Source organism: Aegilops tauschii, chromosome 5, assembly GCF_002575655.3.
Source record: "Aegilops tauschii subsp. strangulata cultivar AL8/78 chromosome 5, Aet v6.0, whole genome shotgun sequence".
NCBI classification, from domain to species: domain Eukaryota; kingdom Viridiplantae; phylum Streptophyta; class Magnoliopsida; order Poales; family Poaceae; genus Aegilops; species Aegilops tauschii.
This window is the reverse complement of record NC_053039.3, coordinates 560,683,394-560,709,923: the sequence shown is the minus strand read 5'-3', so window position 1 is coordinate 560,709,923 and position 26,530 is coordinate 560,683,394.

The window sequence follows — 26,530 nt, the reverse complement described above, 5'->3', positions numbered from 1 at the left end:
ATTAAATCTTGCCAGTTTCAGCAAATTTAAGAACCCCAGGACGATGGAGGGAAAGATAACCCGGTCCCGGAGGCTACTGTTATATTTATGAAAATTTAAAGGCCATCAGAAAATTTCCGGCTTAGAAAGTATATGACAGTTACAAAATCCCGGCTTAATGAAGAAGTTCCGGGTCATCAGAAAGGATTCCGGTTTAAAATCCGGCTCAAGGGAAGTCAGTCTCACTGAAGCTCTCAAAAATCTGGTTTACAATCCAGCTCAAGGGAAATCTGTTCTCCCACAAAGCTCTGAAGCTCTCAAATCCGGTTTAAAAATGTCCAGTTCAAAAAGGAATTAACTTCTCGCAAGTTCGAGTTTCAAGGCCGTCAAAAAATTTCCGGGTGAAAATGAAGATTCCGGTTTAAAATCCGGTTCAAGGGAAAGATGTCTCCCATAAAGCTTTGAAGCTCTCAATATCCGGTTGAAAATTCCGGTTCAAGAAGAATTTATCTCTTGCAAAAAGTTAAAGGTTGCCGAAGAGGACCTGCTGCCATGATGCGCGGTTCAAACATGGGTATCCTGCCTTATTGGCTTATCATATTATTGATCACGTGGGGGCTTCTGTTTATAAAGAGGAGTTCTGTTTGCTCATTGATCCGGCTTATAAAGTCATATATGAAGAATCACTTGGGGGCTTGGTCGTATTCGAACCGTAGCTACACCTCTTGATCGGCTTAAAGCCACCAGGGAAATTACTTGGGGGCATGGTCGTATTTGAACCATAGCTACACCTCTTGATCAGCGTAAAGACAAAAGGACATTATTTAGGGGCCAAAGAGAGTGTTGCAAAAGCACAACTCAAACATAGGCACCCCCTGAGCACAGCTCAAAATATTGTTTGGGGATTCTTTGCTTCGCCATGAACAAAGAATCTACACTTGTAATAGGCTATCAAGCCACGGCTTGGAAGCCAGGTGTATTCACCTAAAACTCCGGGTTATCCTGCCTTTTTTAAGTAAGCCACTCCGTCCAGGTAAACCTGGTATGACCTGCCGAACTCTTGACAAGTCAATCTCATAGACCCTGAACTTGTCAAAGTTAAAACGACGATTGGTTAAAGATTGAGGTCCATCTTAAAAGGCTTTGTAAAATGGTTTAACTCAGTGGCCTGGCAGCCCATGAAAAGCCTCAATTTGGGGCCTGGCAGCCCGTGAAAAGCCTCGACTACAAGTTTTAAGTAAGCCACTCCGTCCAGGTAAACCTGGCAGCCCCTTTTTTAAGTAAGCCACTCCGTCCAGGTAAACCTGGTATGACCTGCCGAACTCTTGACAAGTCAATCTCATAGACCCTGAACTTGTCAAAGTTAAAACGACGATTGGTTAAAGATTGAGGTCCATCTTAAAAGGCTTTGTAAAATGGTTTAACTCAGTGGCCTGGCAGCCCATGAAAAGCCTCAATTTGGGGCCTGGCAGCCCGTGAAAAGCCTCGACTACAAGTTTTCATATGCTTTTATTTGCCAAGTTTTTTCTCCTTTGATGAGATTTATAATGTTTTTGATAAACCGGCGTTCATTAACCCGGCTCGGCTTTCAACTACAAGTTGTCAGTACATGATCAGTTATAATCCGGCGCTTATTAACCCGGTCTGGTTTTGACTATAAGTCGCCAGTGTTATATATGGATAATCCGGTGTTTATCACAACACGGTACGGTTTATCATAAACCGGCACAATATGGAAGGAGTTATCAGTACTCATGATTAGGGTTATCACCCTTACTACAAAAAGTTGGTAAACCAACGATGTGATTGAATGTCACAGGTATTATATATTTCATATTTGATTATTCTTAAGTGCAGCCTTGGTTATAAACCCGGGTTATATGTTGGGCATTATGACCCGTCTGGCGATAAACCGCCAGGACACTTTAAAATTGTTATATGCAGAAACAGGTTGAATAAAGCATGATTATAAATCACCGGCGTTTATTAACCCGGCCTGGCTTTGGACTATAAGTCGCCAGTATGAGATGAGATAATATCCGGTGTTTATTAACCCGGCCTGGCTTTGGACTATAAGTCGCCAGTATATATTTGGATTGCGCCATTGGAATCATGCGCTCATAAATCATTGGATTATATTATTCAAATCTTCAAATAGCCAGCATGGCTGGATTTTATTATGGTTATCAATAACCAGTATTATGATTAAGGCTTTCAAAGTCGCTTTAGCGCAATGGCTATCATATTATCAATGGAAATGATTTATTCTACAATTTAAGGAATAGTCCCGAGTCGCTGCAGGCTTACGACCCGGCACTTGGGGGCTACATTATTCAAGTTGAGATTACATCAAATATGCAAGTCTCGTGTTGCTGCAAGCATGCACCATGACACTTGGGGCCTAATGCAAAGTCATTTTTGCTCACCTTATTGAAGACCCGACTCATCACATTGTAATGAGCCGCCCCTTGGGAGCTACTAATTTCTCTTGTCAACAATTCAAGGTACACAAGTCTTAAAACCATTATATTGAAAGGTCTACTGCTCAGTTGGTAAAGCACAAAGCTCTTAACCTTGTGGACGTGGGTTCAAAGCCCCATGGTGGAGTTACATCATATGATGTTATTTTCAATGAAGCATGATCATATTTATAAAGTCCCTGCTCATTATTACATAATGACCCAGCCCTTGGGGGCTACACTGGTTGAAGTTTTTTGAGCATCAGGCAATTACAAGTCCCAGGTTGCTGCAAGCATGACAACCCGGCACTTGGGGGATACATAATATGGAGTATTCAGTTTTACTAGTGACTGGGATGAACAACATGGATTTTTTTCAAAAGTGGCAGTATTTATATTGAAGCAAGTCTTAAGCCATCACTTTGTTCTGCTCAAGACTTGGGGGCTATAGGTAATATGGATATACGGGAGAGAAATCTTCAAATTCTCAGTTCTGAGCAAACCAGATTGACCCGGTGTCTGCAACAATTATGACCCGGCGTCAGTAACAATTATGACTCGGTGCCATCAATATTTACAAACCGACAATTTTGGTAATATTAAACCGGCAAGTTCTACATCTTCAAACCGATTGAATATGAGATGAGTATTTCAAGACCAATATTTCTTAAGCCGGCGCTTTGGAAGCCGACTCAAGTGGATTATTCTTCACAATATTTCTCTATGAGAAACCAATGTCAGCAAATTGAGTATGAAGCTGGCTTATTGACCCGGATTTTCTAAAAGAAGGAAATGACAAGGAATTAAGCATGATCAGGTGCCGGTTTACTAGAATTCTTAACCCGGAGCATAATCTGTCAAATTTGTTCTTGTGTTTGTGTTACAGGATCAGTTTAACATCGATAAATCCAAATTAAACTAGGGGCTAATGTCGGGGATATACCCCGCGGTATGACCCGGCTGGAAATATAACCCGGTCGGACTTGGCGGCTTACTTGAGACCCGGTTGACACTTGGTGATTCACTGGCGACCCGCCCTGACCAGACGATTTACAAGCAACCCGCCTGAACATTATGATTCACTGGTAACCCGGCGGGCGGGACAGGCGGATGACAAGGCCCAAGGCCTAGAAGGCCGGTTTATGTTAATGGTGGGTCGGTTTATGAGGAAAGCACAAGGAATATTCTCCTACAAAGGAAGCAAGACTAGGACTCCACTTGTAATAGAGTAATCCTAATCCAACTAGGACTAGTCATGTAAACCGCCCCTTCAACATATATAAGGAGGGGCAGGGCTCCCCAAAGAGGGACAAGCAAGAAGAAACAATCTCTAGGGCTAGACACAACTAGAGGAGAGCCGGTTTACGGCGACTCCCTCATGATGATAATGAGACCTAGCCACAAACAGCATGTAGGGTTGTTACCGGATGATGTTTCCCGGGGCCTGAAGCTGTCTAAACCCTTGTCTTGTGCGTTGATCCGCCCTGCGTCTCTCATCCCAATCAACCCCTTTCAAGCTACCACAAAGATGCGCTGGCCTCACGACTAAGTTCTCACCCTAGGACATCTGCCGTCACAATTCCACGACAGTTGGCGCCCACCGTAGGGCCTGCGCACGGTGGTTTTGAGTTCTTGAAGGGAATTCTTCATGGATCGAGAAGATCGCGTTTTGGTTGAAAAAAAGCCGGCACATTTCAAACAAGCGCGTCACAAACCGAAACATTGTTCCCCCTTAGTTCCCCGCCTCCCTCCGTTTCCCCATTCATACTCCATGGGCGCCAAAACGCCCTCTCCACCAGCCGCGAAACCCCAGCCTCCTCCGTCCTCCACCCCATAGCGCCCAATCCACCGCCACCCTCCTCCATCATGTCGGAGCCGGTACCCTGACGTCGTCGTCCAACGCAACCGCAGCCGCAACGCCCTCAAGGACTTAGCAGCTGAAGCCGAGGCAGAGCTGCCTCCACGACGTCGACGCCGACGTGCGCCGTACCAGAACCACTCGGACCACGCCGTCCTACGCCTCACTGCTGCCGCTCCACTGTCGCAACCGTCCATTGCACCGGAGATGTTCCCGCTAAGCCGTTGTTCGCCGCCTCGGATCTGGTTCCCCGCCGCCGACAGACGGCCACCGCACCACACTCAACAACTTGGCCATGGGTTCGTCCAAGGCTCCAACATCCTCCACAACTTCTCGTTTCCAGCGAACCACAAGAAGACGTTGGAAAAACAGAAGGAGGACACAACACTGCCAGCAGAAAGAGGTACTCATCTTCCCTTATTCGTGCAAACCTTACGTCTCTGCTCACACAGTATTCATCCCACAGAAGAAACTAGTTGAGCGCTTCTTACTGCATCTTCTTCGTGATACCAAATGCACAAGGTTTCCTCCCTTTACTATTTCACCTTTGCTAGAGGTCAGTAGCCCGCCTGGATTTCAATTCAGGGTCAGTCGAACCACAATTAAAAGAAGCAGCACCCGCTTAGGCGCGCGGAGCACCTAGTCCGCCTGTTCGCCGGGGAAGCACATCGGTGTCTATCATAGGGGTGTGGGGCGCAGGAGATGCTTGCGCCCGATCTGGAGGTCGGCGGGGCTTGAATGGATGGCCGGGGGGCGGTGCCAAGCACGGCGGTGCGGTGAGGTCGAGGGGAGGGGGCAGGCAGGGGACTGGGCCGGTGGTCGCTGGCGTTTCGAGGAAGATCGTCAACACTGACTGGCTGGAGGTAGATGAAGGCGATTTGCCCGTTCTTTGTACATCGGACGGTGCAGAAAAAATGGACTGGCCGATTTGTTTTCAGTCGACTATTATTTTCATAGAATCATGTAGTAATTTAGTGTGCCGTGCATGTTGTAGAGCTATCATATGTCTCCCGTCATTTATTTCTCACCGACCTGCTATCTGCTACCTTTACACTGTACTAATTGTGCACACACTTCACCCATACTCACACTATTGTTTTTTATGCATGGGTATTTCACACTCTGACGCAGTGTTGATGAATGTAGAAAAGAAAAGACAGAAGTCGCTCCAGTGTAATTCGAAGATAAGCACTAAGCGTTTCAGCGCTGTAAAGGGTGCAGTGTCAGCAGTTGGAGACAGTAAACGTAGCTCTGCAGTTGATGATCTCAATTGCCACACACAACCATCGCAGGTGCTTGCTTTAACTTCACGCTGTCAAATGTGGTTGCATGTTGCATAGGGTGTCTAGCTTGTATTGCTTCCAATTTGGTTAAATTGCATCTGCTTACTTTACACATTATACCTTTGATAATGACATGCCTTCCTGTTTTTGATACATACTACATATGTCTATTAACCATGTTCGTACATCAAACTAATGCTCTTTTGTATCCCTCGTCAATCACTTATGATGAGACAGTCACCCCAGTGGGTTACTGTGAGATGCCATACTTGTTTAAAGAGTGCAGTGTCATCCTCCCCACATGATTCTCAAGAAACTGCAAGGCTAAATGAAGATAATCAACGTAGCTCTCTAGTTGATGACCGCAATTCCCCCACACCACCATCGCAGGTGCATGCTCTTACTTGGCAGTGTGATATATGGTTGCATGTTGCATATGGTGTCTACCATGTAATGCTTCTAATTAGGGTAAATTGCATCTGCTTAGTTAACACATTATACCTGTGAATATGGCATGCCTTCCTATTTTTGGTACATACTACGTCTTTCTATTAACCATGTTCTTACATCAAACTACTTTTCTTGTGTATCCCTTATCAATCACTTCTGACAATACACCTTCAAGTTGACAGTGTAATATTGGTTGCATCTTGCATATCATTTCAAACATGTATTGCCTCTAATTTGTTGAAGTGCCACTTGTAATGAGACAGATCTAACTTGGTAGAGTGATTTTGGTTGGATCTTTCATATGGTGTCTAGATTGCCACTACAGGAATCAGCTACTTTGCCGTCTGCCACGACAGACGGCAAAGGCAAGGATAGTGGACGGCAAAGGCCTTTGCCGTCGGCCGCGGACGGCAAAAGGCTCCGGCAAAGTAGGCATCGGTAAAGAGCTTCTTTGCTGTCTGCTTTTTGAAGCAGATGGCAAATGGGCCTTTGCTATCAGCGGCTGACGGCAAAGAAAGCCGACGGCAATAAATGCGCTGTTAGTCCGTTAGGCGGCTAACGGCAACCATTGCCGTCCGCCGCTGACGGCAAAGAGCATCTGGCCTTTGTCGTCCATCGCTGTAGGCAAACTGACCAAATGGGTCAGCTCCCAGGGAGCACAGGTGGCCGCCGCGTGGCTTCTTGGCCGCCCGCGGCAGACGGCAAAGGAGCCTTTGCCATCAGTGGCTGACGGCAAAGGTGCCTCTTTTTTCTGTTTTTTTAATCCAGCAATTTTCACAGCAAATATATGACATATATATATATATATATTTCACAGGGCTATTTAACAGCAAACATATGACATATCCAGCACATAAGTTTCATCGTGCATACATATATAGTTCCATCCATTCATACATAGCAAGTTGCACATACACATTGTTCCATCCATACAAAGTTTCATCAAGATAGCAAGTTCCATCATAGCAAGCTAGAAGAATACTAGAGGAGAATGAAAGAAAAAACAAGCACTCCATCATAGCAAGCTAGCTTCCATGAAGTGAATGAAATCTGCAAAATGGCAAATAAGAAAGTTAGAAAAAGGTGACTAGAAGAAGAAGTATATGCCATTTATGACCTAACTTAGGTGAAATGGATCATTTATGAGCTAACTTAGTTGAAATGGATCGTTTATGAGCTAACCTAGGTGAAATAGATCGTTTATGAGCTAACTAAGGTATAATGCATCATTTTAGAGCTAACCTAGGTAAGATAGGTCATTTTGGAGCTAACCTAGGTGAAATGGATCATTTTTGAGCTAAGTTAGGTGAAAGGGATCGTTTATGAGCTAACCTAGGTGAAATAGATCGTTTATGAGCTAACTTAGGTAAAATGCACCATTTTACAACTAACCTAGGTGTGATGGGTCATTTTGGAGCTAAACTAGGTAAATGGATCGTTTGTGAGCTAACCTAGGTGAAATGGATCGTTTATGAGCTAATCTAGGTAAAATGGGTCATTTTAGAGCTAACTTGGGTAAAATGCATCATTTTGGAGCTAATCTAGGTAAGATGGGTCATTTTGGAGCTAACCTAGGTAAAATGGGTCATTTTAGAGCTAACATAGGTAAAATGGATCATTTTGGAGCTAGTCTAGGTAAAATGGGTCATTTTAGAGCTAACTTGGGTAAAATGGATCATTTATGAGCTAACTAAGGTAGAATGGGTCATTTTAGAGCTAACTTAGGTAAAATGGATTGTTTATGAGCTAACTAAGCTAATTATGCCATTTTTGACATAAGTAAGCTAAGTACATGTCATTATTGAGCAAACCTAGTTAACTAAGCATATTAGAGCTAACTTAGGTCATTTTGGAGGAAACAAAGCTAAGTATAGATCGTTTTAGAGCTAACTTAGGTAAAATGGATGGTTTTGGAGGTCAGTAAGCTTATTAAGTCATTTTGGAGGAAAAGAAGCTAACTCTAGGTCATTGTGGTAAGCATATTGGAGGAAATAAGGCTAAGTCTATGTCTTTATGCGTTTGTTAAGAAAAACACTAGAGAAACTTACCATGATCATGGAGGTGTAGGAGCGGGCTGGGTCGTGCCGGTAGCTGGAGAAGGATCGTGCGATGCTTGTCTGGAGTTACGCTGCACCAAAGATCATTTCCAATGTCTCGTTAGCATGATGACACTCAAATGTTAAGACTAGCAAGTAATGTCCATTCGAATTAAACTCACCGTGGTCCCAGGAGCAATCACTGGCATCGGCGGAGCGGTCTGACCGGTCTTCTCGCACACAGACTGCACATTTGGTTTTGACGACTCAGTCATACTAGTTAGTAATGAGACAAACACTACATGAATGTTTTGGCTAATCTGCAGAAGAAACTTACCACAAGGAGCTCGTACATGGCCCTTGGCTGCATGTCATTCCGTGCCCTCTCCTCCTCCAACATCGTTGTCATCCTCTCCTCCAACTCCGGCTGCCTCTCCGCCGCCTCCGCAGAAGTTTCTCCGTTCTATCTCTCTCACTCTGTATAGCAGCCTTCAACACCACTCCTCGTTACCATTTGTAATCATTGATGGAAGCACAGACAATGTAATGGAGAAAGATAGCTGAGTACGTATAACTAACCTTGATGGCGAGTTGGACTGGCCATTCACGAGGCCTTATCTCAGGAGCGGAGCTCGACTGGCGTGCCTTGATCTCTGGGAGAGTGCTAGGACAACGGATAAGTCCATCTCCAATGGCTATGGAGCCATGGGACCTCCCGCCACCAGATATCATCACCAGCTCTGGATCAATGGGACCCTGGCTCGGGTTAAAGTCCTCCCCTTTCCTCGCCTTCCCCTCATCTCTATATTTCACGAGCTTGTCGTGGGAGGAGATGTTGGTGAAGTTGTTTGCATCATCGAGGTCAGACGGAGAGAATGCCTTGACTTTCTTGAAAGAGGCAGTGTGGGCCATGGCATACAGGTCGTACACCTCTGGCACCTTATCCGCCTTATTGTAGCATGCCTGAAAGAAAGAAATAAAGTAAATTAGTAATTAAAGGGCTCAAGCTAGCATGATGAATGAATTGCATGAATCATGAAGCAAACCACATACCCAGTTCCGCCCGAACTGATATAAGTTGGAGCTGCCTTGATGGTGTGGCACACCTTCCATTTGGGCACGTTTGTCCTTGGCCGCGTTGTGGACGGCTAGCCATTCTTTTGAGCACCACTCATTGACCAACACCTCCCAACAATCTATCCGATCTGCACACCATCTCGGAGGCGCCTAAGTTAGCAAATAGAAACTTGAGCGCTATGGCTATGAATTACTAAATGAAGGAAGTAAGTACAAGGCCTTAAGAATTACCTTCATGTACTGCTCCTTACTCAGGAACTTATCGCGGCATGCCGGCTTGGGCTTCTTGATACCACGCAAGGTGTAGTAGTCTCGAACAGCCTGCACCCGAGCCTCGTGCCGTAAGTTCTGTAGTAGGCGCTTGCAGACGTTCTCGGTAACATTTGCCGCCTCCTCCTCGTATCCCTCCTCGCACCTATAGAATGTCTGCAATCAAATGAGACAATATTGATTAGTACAATTAATAACTAGCTAGTTGAAGATTTTTAAATGTGTAAAGGAGAAATTACCCAGAACTTTCTGATCACCACGTCTGCCCTCGTGTCGCACAAGACACCGTCGATAATCTCACCCAGCGGGGCCGGGGCAGCCAAGTAGTGCTCCCAGCTCAATCCAAGCTCTGGAAGCCGACCCTCACCAGGCAACGTGACAAACCCCGGGAAGTTTTGCCGGCAAAGCACTCAAAAGACGGAGTTGGGCCGGCGGACACTATGATGGTGGTCCCAACCCCTACAACATGACAAGGCCAACGCATTAGATATTTGAAGAAACGTGAATGCAGAAGGTACAAAAAGATTAAATGCACTTACCTCTCCCCATCAGGGAAAATCAACCACCTCTGCTCGCGGGTCACCGGCACGGACGGGAGCCGTGTACAACCACGCTGGTAGACGGTGCCCCCTCCTCCTCAATATCAGTCGGCTCCCCGCCATCATCAGCATGGCCACTCGGCCCCTCGGGCTCATCCGGCCAGGTACCCCATCAAGACGTGTGCTCCTCCGGGGTCTCGTGGGCCGAAGGCCCGTCGACCCGAGGCTCGTGGGCCTAAGGCTCGTGGACCGGAGTCCGTGTAGCCTCCTTCTCGGACGAGTCCACCTTAGCAGTCACGTGCTCGGGTGAAACAGCTGGGGGTGGCGGCGAGGAAGGCGCCCTAGCAGTCACCCTACCTCCTCTCCCGCGATCACGTGCTCCAACTCCTCTCTTCTTCCCTCCCTTACCTCGTCCCCTGCTGGGCACCGCTGTCGATGAAGAAGGACCCGGCGGTGTCGCCATACTATCCAGCAACGCTCGGCGGAGAGGTGCATGTGGAATGGAAGACCTCCCACCACGCGCCGACGAAGAAGGGGCCTCGGAGCGCTCCCGACCAGCGCCCACCATCTTTCAACACCTGCCATGACAAAGAGTAAACGAAATTAGTACAACATAAAAAATACCGACATGAATAATAATATGTATATCACTTAAGTGTATCATCATCAAGTACAACATAAAAAAATTGAATACCTGACACTACTAATAATCTCGATCACTATCATCAATAAATGCATAATCATCAACATCACTATAATCAATGACGGGCTCATAGGGTTCAGTGGCATCAAATATATGACCTAACTCATAATTCACAAATATATGACCTCGTCGGCCTCTGGTGACGTGGTGTCGTGTCGGGGGTCGGGGTGCCATGTCGGGGTCAGGGTGCTGTTTCGGGGTCGGGGTGCTGTTTCGGGGTCGGGGTGTCGGGGTGGTCGGGGTCGGGGTGTGGTGTCGGGGGTCGGGGTGTCGGGGGTCGGGGGTCGGGGTGTCGTGCCGGGGTGTCGGGGTGTCGTGTCGGGGTCGGGGTGTCGGGGTCGGGGTGTGGGTCGGGGCGTGGTGTCAGGCTATCGGGGTGTCGGGGTCGGGGTGTCAGGGTGTCGGGGTGTCGGGGTGTCGAGGTCGGGGTGTCAGGGTATCGTTTTCTTCTTCTTCTTCTTCTTTTTTCCTGTTTTTTCTTTTCTTCTTCTTCTTCTTTTCTTCTTCTTCTTCTTCTTCCTCTTCTCCTTTTTCCTCTTCTTCTTCTTCTTCTTTTCTTCTTCTTCTTCTTCTCCTCCTCTTCCTCCCTCCTCCTCTTCCTCTTCCTCTTCTTTCTTCCTCTTCTTCTTCTTCTTCTTCTTCTTCTTCATCTTCTTCTTCTTTCTTCTTCTTCTTTTCTTTCTTCTTCTCCCTCCACCTCTTCCTCCCTCCTCCTCCTCCTTCTACTCCTCTTATTCTTCTAAACTAAAACTAAAACTAATCTAAAATAAACTAAACTAAAAATAAAACTAAAACTAAACTGAAACTAAAACTAAAGTAAAACTATAACTAAAACAGAAACTAAATTAACTAAAACAAACTAAACTAAAAAAAGGGGGAAGATCACTCACCTGCAGGGGATCGCCGGTGGAGGGGGAGGCCGCGGCCCGATGGAGGGGGAGGCCGCGGCGGGTGGGGCGGCGGCGGCCCGATGGAGGGGAGTCCGCGGCGGGTGGGGGCAGCGGCGGCCTGGTGGAGGGGAGGCCGCGGCGGCCCGGTGGAGGGGGAGGCCACGGCGGGACGGGGCGGGGACGGCCACGCAGGGGAGGGGAGGGGGCGGCCGGCCGGCCGCGGCGTGGCTGGCCGGCGTGGAAGGGGCGCCGCAGGGAAGGGGTGTGGGGTGACGGGCGAGGGGGCGGCTGCGGGTGGTGGGCCGACGGGGCAAGGGGCGGCGGGTGGTCGGGGCGACGGGCCGAGAGGCGGTGGGTGGGCGGGTGGCGACGGCGGATGGTGGGGGTGGCGGCGGGTGGCTGGTGGCGGGGGCGGGGGCGGGTGGCGGTGGTCTCGTCGGGGTGGGGAGGACAGAAAGAGAGAGAGAGAGAGGGAGGGAGCGGGGTGGGGACCCGGCCGTTAGTAAGGTTACCTCTTTGCCGTCCGCCCCCCTTTGTCGTCCGCTTTTCTGCTCTTTGCCGTCTGCTAGCAGATGGCAAAGAGGGGGGCCGTTAGGTTTTTTTTCTAAGCAGCTCGTTAGTGGGGCCCACCTCTCTCTTTGCCGTCCGCCAGCTGACGGCAAAGATTCTTTGCCATCCGCTAGCAGACGGCAAAGAAATGGCTGATGGCAAAGACCTTCTTTGCCATCAGCCAATTCTTTGCCGTCCATTTTCTGTAAGCGGGTGGCAAAGACCTTCTTTGCCATCAGCCAGCAGATGGCAAAGAAATGGCAGACGGCAAATAAGCTAATTCCAGTAGTGTGCATTGCTTCCAATTTGTTAAAATGCCTTCTTCTTAGCGTTTTTCATACATATTCCATCCTCCTACAATGTGGTTGCCATACATAAAAGTTGTGTTCGTCAGTATCATGCATCAACGAAATTGGAAGTGCGAATTTCATTCCTTTTTCTTGTGTGTTTACTTGACAAGGCAAAATCTGAAAGGACGAAGGCACGGAATGATGGTGGTCCTCTGGAGCAACCAAAACAGATGATCTCTGCAGATTCCCCTGCTACTCGTACTGCAGTGCTAGTTCCAAATCTCATCTCCCCTACTCCACAACCCAAGGTGCTTGCTCTAACATGGCAGTGTGATATCTGATTGCATGTTGCATATGGTGCCTAGCTTTTATTGCTCCTAATTTGTTAAATTGCATCTCCTTAGCTTACACATTATACATGTGAATATGACATGCCTTCCTGTTTTTGGTACATACTACATCTGCCTATCACACCATGTTCTTACATCAAACTACTGTTCTTGTGTATCCTGCATCTATTGCTTATGATGAGACAGTCACGCCCGTGGGTTAATATGAGACGCGCTACTCTTATAAAGAATGCAATTTCATCCTCTCCACATGATTGTCAAGAAACAGCAAGCCTCAATGAAGATATTGAACGTAGCTCTGTACTTGAAGACCGCACTTCCCCTACACCACCATCACGGTGCTTGCTCTAACTTCGCAGTGTGATATGTGGTTGCATGTTGCATACGGTGTCCAGCTTGTAATGCTTCTAATTAGGGTAAATTGTATCTGCTTAGTTTACACATTATACCTGTGAATATGGCATGCCTTCCTATTTTTGGTACACACTACCTCTATGTGTTAACCTTGTTCTTACATGAAACTACCTCTCTTCTGTATCCTGCATCAATCACTTACGATGAGTCACCTTTATTCGTTGCATACTGCATATTATTTCTAGCCTGTTGCCATGTATTGCTTCTAATTTGGTCAAATACATTTGTTAGGGCACCCTTTTAATTTGGCAGAGTGATATTGGTTTCATCTTTCATATGGTTTCTAGCTTGCATTGATTCTAACAAGTTCAAGCACCTTGTGCTTAGTTTACACCTTATACATCATACATGTCAATATGTCACGCCGTCCTGTTTTTCATACATATTCCATCCTCCTATCATGCGGCTGCCTTACATGAAAGTAGTGTTTGTCAGTATCATGCATCAATGAGTTCTGAAGAGCAAATTTTATTCCTTTTTCTTGTGGGTTTGACTTGACAAGGCAAAATCAAGAAAGAGGAAGGAAAAGAGTAAGGAAGGTGATGATGGTGGTCCTCTGTAGCAACGTAAACGGAGCATCTGTATCGATTTTCCTTGTACTGATAGTGCATTACAAGGTCCAAGTCTCTGCTCCCCTACTCCACCATCCAAGGTGCTTGCTCTAACTTGGCAGTGTGATATCTGGTTGCATGTTGCATATGGTGTCTAGCTTGTATTGCTCCTAATTAGTGTAAACTGCATCTGCTTAGCTTACACATGATACTTGTGAATATGACACGCTTTCCTGTTTTGGTACATACTATATCTGTCTATCACACCATGTTCTTACATGAAACTACTCTTCTTGTGTATCCTGCATCAGTCACTTATGATGGGACACCTTTAAGTTGGCAGTGTGATATTGGTTTGTGTCTTGAATATGATTTCTAGCATGTATTGCTTCTAGTTTGATGAATGCCACCTATGACGAGACAGTTTTAACTTGGCAGAGTGATATTGATTGCACCTTCCATATGGTGTCTAGTTTGCAGTGCTTCTAATTTGTTGAAGTGCCTTTTGCTTAGTTACCACATCATAGGTGTGAATATGTCAAGCCGTCCATTTTTTCGTACATATTCCATCCTCACGACTTTGCCTTTCATCAGAGTAGTGTTCGTCAGTATCATGCATGAATGAGTTCTGAAGAGCGAATTATATTCCTTTTCCTTGTCGGTTTGACCTCACAATGCAAAATCAATAAAGCTGAAGAAATTGGCAAGGCATTGGATGATGGTGGTCCTTTCGAGCAGCTGAAATGGAGGTTCTCTACAGATTCTACTCCGCCATCCTCCAAACAAGATTCGCAAGACAACGCAAGGCTAGACAGTCAACGTAGCTGTGTAGATGATGAGCACATCTCCCCTACACCACCATCACATGTGCTTGCTCTAACTTGGCACTATTATATGTGGATGCATGTTGCGTATGATGTCTAGCTTGTATTGCTTCTAACTTTGTTGAATTGCATCTGCTTACTTTACACATAATGCCTATGAATATGACATATGTTCCTGTTTCTAGAACATACTATATCTGATCACACGATGTTCTTACATCAGACTACTGTTCTTACATACCCGCATCAGTCACTTATGATAAGGCACCTTTAAGTCGCCACTGTGATATTGGTTGTGTCTTGCATATGATTTCTAGCATGTACTTCTTCTAATTTGTTGAAACGCCATACAGTTTGAACTTGGCAGAGTGATATTGGTTGCATATTTCATATGGTGTCTAGCTTGTAGTGCTTCTAATTTGTAGAAATGTCTTCTGCTTAGTTACCACATCATAGGTGTGAATATGTCACGCCATCCTGTTTTTCATACATATTCCATCCTCGCATCATGTGTTTGCCTTTCATCCGAGTAGTGTTCATCAGTATCATGCATGAATGAGTTCTCAAGAGCGAATTTATTTCTTTTTCTTATCGGTTTGACTTCACAATGCAAAATCATTACAGCTGAAGGAAATTAGTCCGGCAGTGGATGATGGTGGTCCTTCGAAGCAACTCAAACAGGGGGTCTCTACAGATTCTACTCCGCCATCCTCCCAACAAGATTCGCAAGACAATGCAAGGCTGGACAGTCAACGTAGCTGTGTAGATGATGAGCACATCTCCCCTACTCCACCATCATAGGTCCTTGCTCTAACTTGGCACTATTATATGTGGTTGCATGTTGCGTATGATGTCTAGCTTGTATTTCTTCTAACTTTGTTGAATTGCATCTGCTTACTTTATACATAATGCCTGTGAATATGACACGTGTTCCTGTTTCTAGAACATACGTGTACATGATGAGCACATCTCCCCTGCTCCACCATCACAGGTGCTTGCTCTAACTTGGAACTGTTATATGTGGTTGTGTTTTCCGTATGATGTCTAGTTTGTATTGCTTCTGATTATGTTGAATTGCATCTGCGTAGCTTACAACTTATACCTGCAACGATCACTTACCCATAAGACATATTTAACTTGGGACTGTGATGTAGGTGGCATCTTGCATTGTCTTCTAGCTTGTACTGCTTCTAATTTCTTGAAATGGCACTTACGACGAGACACTTTTTACCTGATAGAGTGATATTGGTTGCATGTTCATATGGTGCCTAGCTTTTATTTCTTCTAATTTTGTTGAAATGCCTTCCGCTTACTGTTTTTTCATACATATTCCATCCTCCTATCGTACGTGTGAATATGAAACGCTGTCTTTTTTGTATATATTCCATCCTCCTATCCTGCGCTTGCCTTACATCAAAGTAGTGTTCGTCTGTATCATGCATCAACCCGTTATGTAGAGCTAATTTTATTCATCTTCTTGTGGTTTTGACTTCATAAGGTAATATCAGAAAATAGGAAGGAAAAGAGTAAGTTAGGGGATGTTGGTGGTCCTCCGCACCGACGCAAACAGAGACTCTCTAGATTTGCCACTGCTACTGCTAATGAAGTTGAAGTCCCAAGTATACATGATGAGTTCATCTCCCGTAATCCACCATCGCAGGTGCTTGCTCTAAGTTGACAGTGTGATAATTGCTTTCATGTTGCATATGTTGTCTAGACTGTATTTCTTCTATTTTGATTAAATTGCACCTGCTGAGTTTATACGTTATACATTTGCATATGACATGGCTTTCTGTGTCTAGAATACACCGCATCTATCTATCATACCATGTTCTTACATCAAAGTACTGTTGTTGTGTATCCCGCATCAGTCACTCATGATTGGACGCTTTTAACATGGCAGTTTGATAGTGGTTGCATCTTGCATTGATTTCTACGTTGTATTGCTTCTAATTTTTCGAATTGCCACTTATGACAAGACACTGTTAACTTGGCAAAGTAATATTGGTTGCATCTTTCATATGGTGTCTACCTTGCATTACTTCTATTTTCTTGAAAATCCTTCTACATAGTTTACACATCATAGCTGTGAATATGTCTTGCCGTCCTGTTTTTCTTACATATTCCATCCTCATACGGTTGTCTTACATCAAAGTATTGCTTGTCTGTATCATGCATCAATGAGTTCTGAAGAGCGATTTTATTCTTTTGCGTTGTGGGTACGGCTTGACATGGCAAAGTCAAAAAAGAGCAAGGAAAATAATATTGTAGGGAGTGGTGTTACTCGTCGGGTGAAACGGAAAAGGATCTGCGGTCGAGATTCTGCTGGTACTTATAGTGCAGTAGAAGGTCCAAGTCCACCGGCTAAATCTACAAACACAGTATCACCTGCTCCACCAGCTGCAGCATCCGCTTCAACTATACCAGCATCTCAACGAGTTACTCGTTTGTTTGCTCCAGAACTGGCCAGTTCCCAAGCTGCTTTCACACCTAACACTACTGTCGAAGCACTGCTGACACAACAGGACTTGGCAAGATCAGATGAACCTCATGAGCATCAACACCAAGACGGTACCTGACCGAGTCAAGTTGCAGTTACATGCTCCTTTATATGTACTCTCACAGTTTGATGTACACTAACACTTTCTATATTCGTTGTTGAACTAGCACCACGGCGCAAGCGGAAACAGACATCAGGGACAATGCTTGACAGATTAACAAAATCTAAAGGAGGAAGAATGGAGATCCATTTTGAGGCGGGTTTAAAAAGGCCACGTGATGCTACAGAGTCAGCCAAGTTAGTATCAGAGGCAGCCGTTGCCGTTAGGTGTCATGCACGTATCCTCCCAACGTGGATCCAGTACAGGAATGAGAAAGACAACACCCAGTTTAACACCGTCCTTGACCATTTATCCATAAGTAATGTTATTCATCGCAATTAGTAATATTGTCTTGCTCTGTCCCATACTTTCTAGCTTCCTCCTAATAAGACTCACATTCTTTTTTCAACAGATGAGGTTCAAGTTGGATCCGTAAGATGATGCAACTAAACAAGCATGCACTCATGTTTTTTAGTCTGCTCTGCGACAGTATCGGTACCACCTTAGAAAATCTCACTTTGAAGGCAAGGCTAACAATGAAATCGCCCAAATATCTCCAGTGGAATATATTACAGATGAAGACTGGACAGCCCTCATTAAACACTGGTCTGATCCAAAGTATCAGGTAGGCTATATGTATTTGATCAGACCACATATTGAACTTGTATTTATGTATGTGCCTTACAAGTGTATCTTCTTCTAGGCTAACTGTTTCAAGAACAAGACCAACCGTTCTAAAGTGAAATTCCAACAGACAACAGGATCTCGTAGCTATATTGCACACTACGAGGCTCTTGTAAATAGCTGCTACTTCCTTCTTTTTTCTGTGCCATATTATCGTATCTATATTGACTTGTTCCAAATACAAAGGAAAGCCCGTGCGGACCAAAAAGAACCTGAACCGAATGCAGTGCAAATCTTCAAGGATTGCTACACCAGCAAGATGAAGGGTACGAGCACACCAGTTCAAGCCGATGTTGTAAGTCCTTACTCCTCCTGCCGTTGAACTGATTGGTACTTGATGTGTTCATTTAACTACTTGGTTTGCAGCCAATGTCAGTTACTCTGTTCACTTTTATACACAGTTGTCTTAACGTATCATTTCACCTTACATGGTTTAAAAGAGATGAAGGATATTCTTTTGGTCTTGATCTGTAATCTAGTTGTTATGTTCACGTGCGCACACAATGATAAAATAGCTTGTTTGTTTTATATCTGTTTGCCCATCATATGAATGATGTCATACTATGTTCATCCTACTTTAAACCATGTCTCTTTATCCTTAGATGTCAACGAATGTGAGGAAATAGACAATACAGTAGGCATGCTACATGGACATATGTTCCGAAAGTGATTTTATTATGTAGTTGGCACTACAATACATGCTAATGTATTACAGTAGTTCACCATAATAAGTTATGTATAAACGTGTAACCTACTTTGTTTGTTTTTGTCTCATTAGTAACTTATCTAGTACACTAATCTACAAGTTCAAACTTTCAGGAAGCTATGGAAGAAATGATTGAACAGCCACAACCACCTGAAGGTGACGAGGCTACCACAGGCACAATGTCACCTCTTGCTGCAGTGCGTCAGTATCTCTCCACTAACAGTGCAAAAAGCACCTTCCTGCGTAATTCTGGGTTGGTTGTCAAGGTAACCTCGTCCAAATCGCCTACTGAACAAAATCTTCCTGCTAGACAGAGTGATATATCTATGCTCCAGACACAAGTCCAATCCCTAATGGACGTCATTTCGGAAACAAGAATAGCGGTTGACAAATGTCGTCGAGATATGAATGGTATTGAAACCAGACTATCAGACATTCGCTTCGTTGTTCAAGAGCAATGGCGGAAAAAAGGTGAAGATCGTGCTGCTCCATCAGATTCTACAGCCTGAAACATTAGCACTCAGGTCAAATGATCTGTGCTTCTATACATCTGATGGTGCTTTTATCTGGAAGGACAGTAAACTTTATGCCAATAGGCCTTTTGTTGTATGGTTGTAATTTATTTTGTTATGATACAACATTTATGATGTTGCCAAAGGCTGCAGTAATTACGACACTATTTTTGTATAGTGTAGGTTTATCTTAGTAATGTATTCGGCCGAAAGCTTTGTAGGAGCCCAACATGCCAACATTCGTCGGGCCCATTCCAATTGGGCTAAAAACGATTATGGGCTGAAATTTGCATGTAGCCCACTAAAAATATCTGGGCCTAAATCAGCATAAGCTTTCATATTTTTCTGGTAGGCCTGTGCCCATAGTGGGCCTTTAACAGGCCTAAACATAAATTGGGCCCTCAGTAACAATAGGCCGTTTACATGTGTAAATATCTCGAGCCCATAAAAAACATGGGCCTTTAATAGACCGAAAGTGAGATTGGGCCCTGATTGTGCCAAATAACCCACTAGTCTTAGCAGGCCGAAATGGTGGCCCAGTTACGATGCGGATCTTTCACATGCCGAAATTCGGACGGGTCGTAAATGCGCCGACCTAATACACGAGCCTTTAACAGGCCGGAAGTTCGGTCGGGCTTGATTATCGTCATTTTTATATGGGCCGTTAATGGGCCCGATGTGACGTTGGGCCACATATGGCCCATGGATTTCGTCCGACATTAACAGGCCAAAAATCACAACTGGCCGAAAGTGGCCCAAATCTATAGTGGGCCTCTAATAGGCCGAATGTCAGACATGGCCGAATATGACCCAAATCCTTCACGGTCGTTTATGGGCCAAAAGTTTCAATGGCCTGTAAATGGGCCCAAATGAAGCAGGACCTTTAACAGGCCGGAAATACACCGGGCCGTAATTCGGCCCATATACTTAGCGGGCTGTTAACGGGTCAGAAGTGACCATGGGCCGCGATGATGACAAGTTTAGGACAGGTCGTTGACGGGCCGATTTGACATTAGCCGTACGGGCCTTAACTGAGAATGTTGGACCTTTAGCTGGGCCGGCCCATTATGGTCTGCAAAATCTTGTGGGCCTTTAGCTGGGCTGGCCCATTGTGGTCCGCTAAATCTTGTGGGCCTTCACTGGGCCGGCCAATTATGGTCTGCAAAATCTTTTGGGCCTTTACCTGGGCCGGCCCATTATGGTCCACTAAATCTTGTGGGCCTTTAGTTGGGTCGGCCCATTTAAACTTTATGGGCCACTTTTGAGCCCGTCCACGTGTCAACATATCATAGGCCCATCTTGACCGTTGGATGAGTGACACCTGTGCCAATGCGGAGCTGACGCGTGGTTCCGTCGGCCAATGAGAATTTTACACGTGGAAAATCGGCATTGGTCGTGGCTGTTAGCGGGTTATCGGATCCAAAACTGGGCCCGATAGCTTAACGGCGTCCCGTTACGGTGGATGCCACGTGTCGGTCACCCTTGACGAAAGCACTTCTATGACGCGCGATTTATCGTCATGGAAGTGGACACTTCCGTGATGATAAGTTTGGTAATGTCATGGAACACTTCTACGACAGCACAGGTATGACTATCTTGATTCTGTCATAAAATCGTCATGGATGTACATGCATGACAGAAAACGTGACCTACTGTGACAAACACGTATCATCACAGAAGTGTATTTTTTTGTAGTGGTCTCTTGATGTGCTTGGTTCTCTTGTGAAATCTGGATTCCTTTGCCAAGGCAATTGCACCAGTATTGTCAGAAAAGATTTTCATTGGACCCGATGCACTAGGTATGACACCTAGATTGGATATCAACTCCTTCATCCAGACTCCTTCATTTGGTGCTTCCGAAGCAGCTATGTACTCCGCTTCACACGTAGATCCCGCCACGACGCTTTATTTAGAACTGCACCAACTGACAGCTCCACCGTTTAATATAAATACGTATCCGGTTTGTGACTTAGAGTCATACGGATCAATGTCAAAGCTTGCATCGACGTAACCATTTATGACGAGCTCTTTGTCACCTCCATAAACGAGAAACATATCCTTAGTCATTTTCAGGTATTTCAGGATGTTCTTGACCGCTGTCCAGTGATCCACTCCTGAATTACTTTGGTACCTCCTTGCTAAACTAATAGCAAGGCACACATCAGGTCTGGTACACAGCATTGCATACATGATAGAACCTATGGCTGAAGCATAGGGAATGACTTTCATTTTCTCTCTATCTTTTGCAGTGGTCGGGCATTGAGTCTGACTCAACTTCACACCTTGTAACACAGGCAAGAACCCTTTCTTTGCTTGATCCATTTTGAACTTCTTCAAAACTTTATCAAGGTATGTGCTTTGTGAAAGTCCAATTAAGCGTCTTGATCTATCTCTATAGATCTTGAGGCCCAATATATAAGCAGCTTCACCGAGGTCTTTCATTGAAAAACTCTTGTTCAAGTATCCTTTTATGCTATCCAGAAATTCTATATCATTTCCAATCAATAATATGTCATCCACATATAATATTAGAAATGCTACAGAGGTCCCACTCACTTTCTTGTAAATACAGGCTTCTCCAAAAGTCTGTATAAAACCATATGCTTTGATCACACTATCAAAACATTTATTCCAACTCCGAGATGCTTGCACCAGTCCATAAATGGATCGCTGGAGCTTGCACACTTTGTTAGCATCCTTTGGATCGATAAAACCTTCTGGTTGCATCATATACAACTCTTCTTACAGAAATCCATTCAGGAATGCAGTTTTTACATCAATTTGCCAAATTTAATAATCATAAAATGCGGCAATTGCTAACATGATTCAGACGGACTTAAGCATCGCTACGGGGGAGAAGGTCTCATCGTAGTCAACTCCCTGAACTTGTCGAAAACCTTTTGCAACAAGTCGAGCTTTGTAGACAGTAACATTACCGTCAGCGTCAGTCTTCTTCTTGAAGGTCCACTTATTCTCTATGGCTTGCCGATCATCGGGTAAGTCAACCAAAGTCCACACTTTGTTCTCATACATGGATCCCATCTTAGATTTCATGGCCTCAAGCCATTTCGCGGAATCTGGGCTCATCATCACTTCCTCATAGTTCGTAGGTTTGTCATGGTCAAGTAACATGACCTCTAGAACAGGATTACCGTACCACTCTGGTGCGGATCTTACTCTGGTTGACCTACGAGGTTCGGTAGTAACTTGATCTGAAGTTACATGATCATCATCATTAGCTTCCTCACTAATTGGTGTATGAGTCACAGGAACTGATTTCTGTGTTGAACTACTTTCCAATAAGGGAGCAGGTACAGTTACCTCATCAAGTTCTACTTTCCTCCCACTCACTTCTTTCGAGAGAAACTCCTCTAGAAAGGATCCATTCTTAGCAACGAATATCTTGCCTTCGGATCTGTGATAGAAGGTGTACCCAACAGTCTCTTTTGGGTATCCTATGAAGACACATTTCTCCGATTTGGGTTCGAGCTTATCAGGTTGAAGCTTTTTCACATAAGCATCGCAGCACCAAACTTTAAGAAACGACAACTTGGGTTTCTTGCCAAACCACAGTTCATAAGGCGTCGTCTCAACGGATTTAGATGGTGCCGTATTTAACGTGAATGCAGCCATCTCTAAAGCATAACCCCAAAACGATAGCGGTAAATCAGTAAGAGACATCATAGATCGCACCATATCTAATAAAGTGCGGTTACGACGTTCGGACACACCATTACGTTGTGGTGTTCCGGGTGGCGTGAGTTGCGAAACTATTCCACATTGTTTCAAATGAAGACCAAACTCGTAACTCAAATATTCTCCTCCACGATCAGATCGCAGAAACTTTATTTTCTTGTTACGATGATTTTCCACTTCACTCTGAAATTCTTTGAACTTTTCAAATGTTTCAGACTTATGTTTCATTAAGTAGATATACCCATATCTTCTCAAATCATCTGTGAAGGTGAGAAAATAACGATACCCGCCGCGAGCCTCAACATTCATCGGACCACATACATCAGTATGTATGATTTCCAAAAAATCTGTTGCTCGCCCCATTGTTCCGGAGAACGGAGTTTTAGTCATCTTGCCCATGAGGCATGGTTCGCAAGTACCAAGTGATTCATAATCAAGTGATTCCAAAAGTCCATCAGAATGGAGTTTCTTCATGCGCTTTACACCAATATGACCTAAACGGCAATGCCACAAATAAGTTGCACTATCATTATCAACTCTACATCTTTTGGCTTCAATATTATGAATATGTGTATCACTACTATCGAGATTCAACAAAAATAGACCACTCTTCAAGGGTGCATGACCATAAAAGATATTACTCATATAAATAGAACAACCATTATTCTCAGATTTAAATGAATAACTGTCTCGCATCAAACAAGATCCAGATATAATGTTCATGCTTAACACTGGCACCAAATAACAATTATTCATGTCTAAAACTAATCCCGAAGGTAGATGTAGAGGTAGCGTGCCGACGGCGATCACATCGACTTTGGAACCATTACCCACGCACATCGTCACCTCGTCCTTAGCCAATCTTCGCTTAATCCGTAGTCCCTGTTTCGAGTTGCAAATATTAGCAACAGAACCAGTATCAAATACCCAGGTACTACTGCGAGCATTAGTAAGGTACACATCAATAACATGTACTCCCTCCGCTCCGAAATAGATGACCCAACTTTGTACTAATTTTGTACTAAAGTTAGTACAAAGTTGAGTCATCTATTTTGGAACGGAGGGAGTATATCACATATACCTTTGTTCACTTTGCCATCCTTCTTATCCGCCAAATACTTGGGGCAGTTCCGCTTCCAGTGACCAGTCCCTTTGCAGTAGAAGCACTCAGTCTCAGGCTTAGGTCCAGACTTGGGCTTCTTCACTTGAGCAGCAACTTTCTTGCCGTTCTTCTTGAAATTCACCTTCTTCCCTTTACCCTTTTTCTTGAAACTGGTGGTCTTGTTGATCATCAACACTTGATGCTCCTTCTTGATTTCTACCTCCCCGGCCTTTAGCATCGCGAAGAGCTCGGGAATTGTCTTATCCATCCCTTGCATATTATAGTTCATCATGAAGCTTTTGTAGCTTGGTGGCAGTGATTGAAGAACTCTGTCAATGACACTATCAACCGGAAGATTAACTCCCAGCTGAGTCAAGTGATTATGATACCCAGACATTTTGAGTATATGTTCATTGGCAGAACTATTCTCCTCCATTTTACAACTGTAGAACTTATTGGAGACTTCATATCTCCTAATCCGGGCATTTGCTTGAAATATTAACTTCAACTCCTGGGACATCTCATATGCTCCATGACGTTCAAAACGTCGTTGAAGTCCTGGTGCTAAGTCGTAAAGCATGGCACACTGAACTATCGAGTAGTCATCAGCTTTGCTCTGCCAGGCGTTCACAACATCCGGCGTTGCTCCTGCGGTGGGTCTTGCACCTAGCGGTGCTTCCAGGACGTAATTCTTCTGTGCAGCAATGAGGATAATCCTCAAGTTACGGACCCAGTCCGTGTAGTTGCTACCATCATCTTTCAACTTAGCTTTCTCTAGGAACGCATTAAAATTCAAAGGAACAGTAGCACGGGCCATTGATCTACAACAACATAGACATGCAAAATACTATCAGGTACTAAGTTCCTGATAAATTAAAGTTCAATTAATCATATTACTTAAGAACTCCCACTTAGATAGACATCCCTCTAATCATCTAAAGTGATCACGTGATCCAAATCAACTAAACCATGTCTGATCATCACGTGAGATGGAGTAGTTTTCAATGGTGAACATCACTATGTTGATCATATCTACTATATGATTCACGCTCGACCTTTCGGTCTCAGTGTTCCGAGGCCATATCTGCATATGCTAGGCTCGTCAAGTTTAACCCGAGTATTCTGCGTGTGCAAAACTGACTTGCACCCGTTGTATGTGAACGTAGAGCTTATCACATCCGATCATCACGTGGTGTCTCCACACGACGAACTATCGCAACGATGCATACTCAGGGAGAACACTTATACCTTGAAATTTAGTGAGGGATCATCTTATAATGCTACCGTCGAACTAAGCAAAATAAGATGCATAAAGGATAAACATCACATGCAATCAATTAAGTGATATGATATGGCCATCATCATCTTGTGACTTTGATCTACATCTCCAAAGCACCATTATGATCACCATCGTCACCGGCTTGACACCTTGATCCCAATCGAAGCATTGTTGTCGTCTCGCCAACTATTGCTATCACGACTGTCGCTACCGCTTAGTGATAAATTAAAGCAATTACATGGCGATTGCATTTCATACAATAAAGCGACAACCATAAGGCTCCTGCCAGTTGCCGATAGCTGTTACAAAACATGATCATCTCATACAACAATTTATATATCATCACGTCTTGGCCATATCACATCACAACATACCCTGCAAAAACAAGTTAGACGTCCTCTACTTGTTGTTGCAAATTTTACGTGGCTGCTATGGGCTTAGCAAGAACCGTTCTTACCTACGAATCAAAACCACAACGATTTTTCGTCAAGTGTGTTGTTTTAACCTTCAACAAGGACAGGGCGTAGTCACACTCGATTCAACTAAAGTTGGAGAAACAGACACCCACTAGCCACCTGTGTGCGAAGCACGGCGGTAGAACCAGTCTCATGAACGCGGTCATGTAATGTCGGTCTGGGCCGCTTCATCCAACAATACCGCCGAATCAAAGTATGACATACTCGTAAGCAGTATGACTATTATCGCCCACAACTCTTTGTATTCTACTTGTGCATATAACATCTACGCATAGACCTGGCTCGGATGCCACTGTTGGGGAACGCAGTATTTCAAAAAATTTACCGACGATCACACAAGATCTATCTATGTGATGCATAGCAACGAGCGGGAGAGTGTGTCCACGTACCCTCGTAGACCGAAAGCGGAAGCGTTAAGTAACGCGGTTGACGTAGTCAAACGTCTTCGCGATCCAACCGATCAAGTACCAAACGCACGACATCTCCGCGATCTGCACACGTTCAGCTCGGCGACGTCCCTCAAACTCTTGATCCAGCTGAGGTCGAAGGAGAGTTTCGTCAGCACGACGGCGTGATGACGGTGTTGATGAAGTTACCGACGCAGGGCTTTGCCTAAGCACTACAACGATATGACCGAGGTGGAAAGCTGTGGAGGGGGGCACCGCACACGGCTAAACAATCAACTTGTGTGTCTATGGGGTGCCCCCCTCCCCCGTATATAAAGGAGGGGAGGAGGGGGCAGGCCGGCCTCATGGTGGGCCCCCAAGGGGGAATATTACTCCTACTAGGAGTAGGTTCCCCCTTTCCTAGTCCTAATGGGAGGGGGAAGGAAGGGGAAGAGGAGAAGAAGGAAAGGGGCCGACCCCTTTCCCAATTCAGCTTGTGCTTGGGCGGGGCGCCCCTCCTCTTGGCCGCCTCCTCTCTCTTCCACTAAAGTCTATGTAGGCCCATTA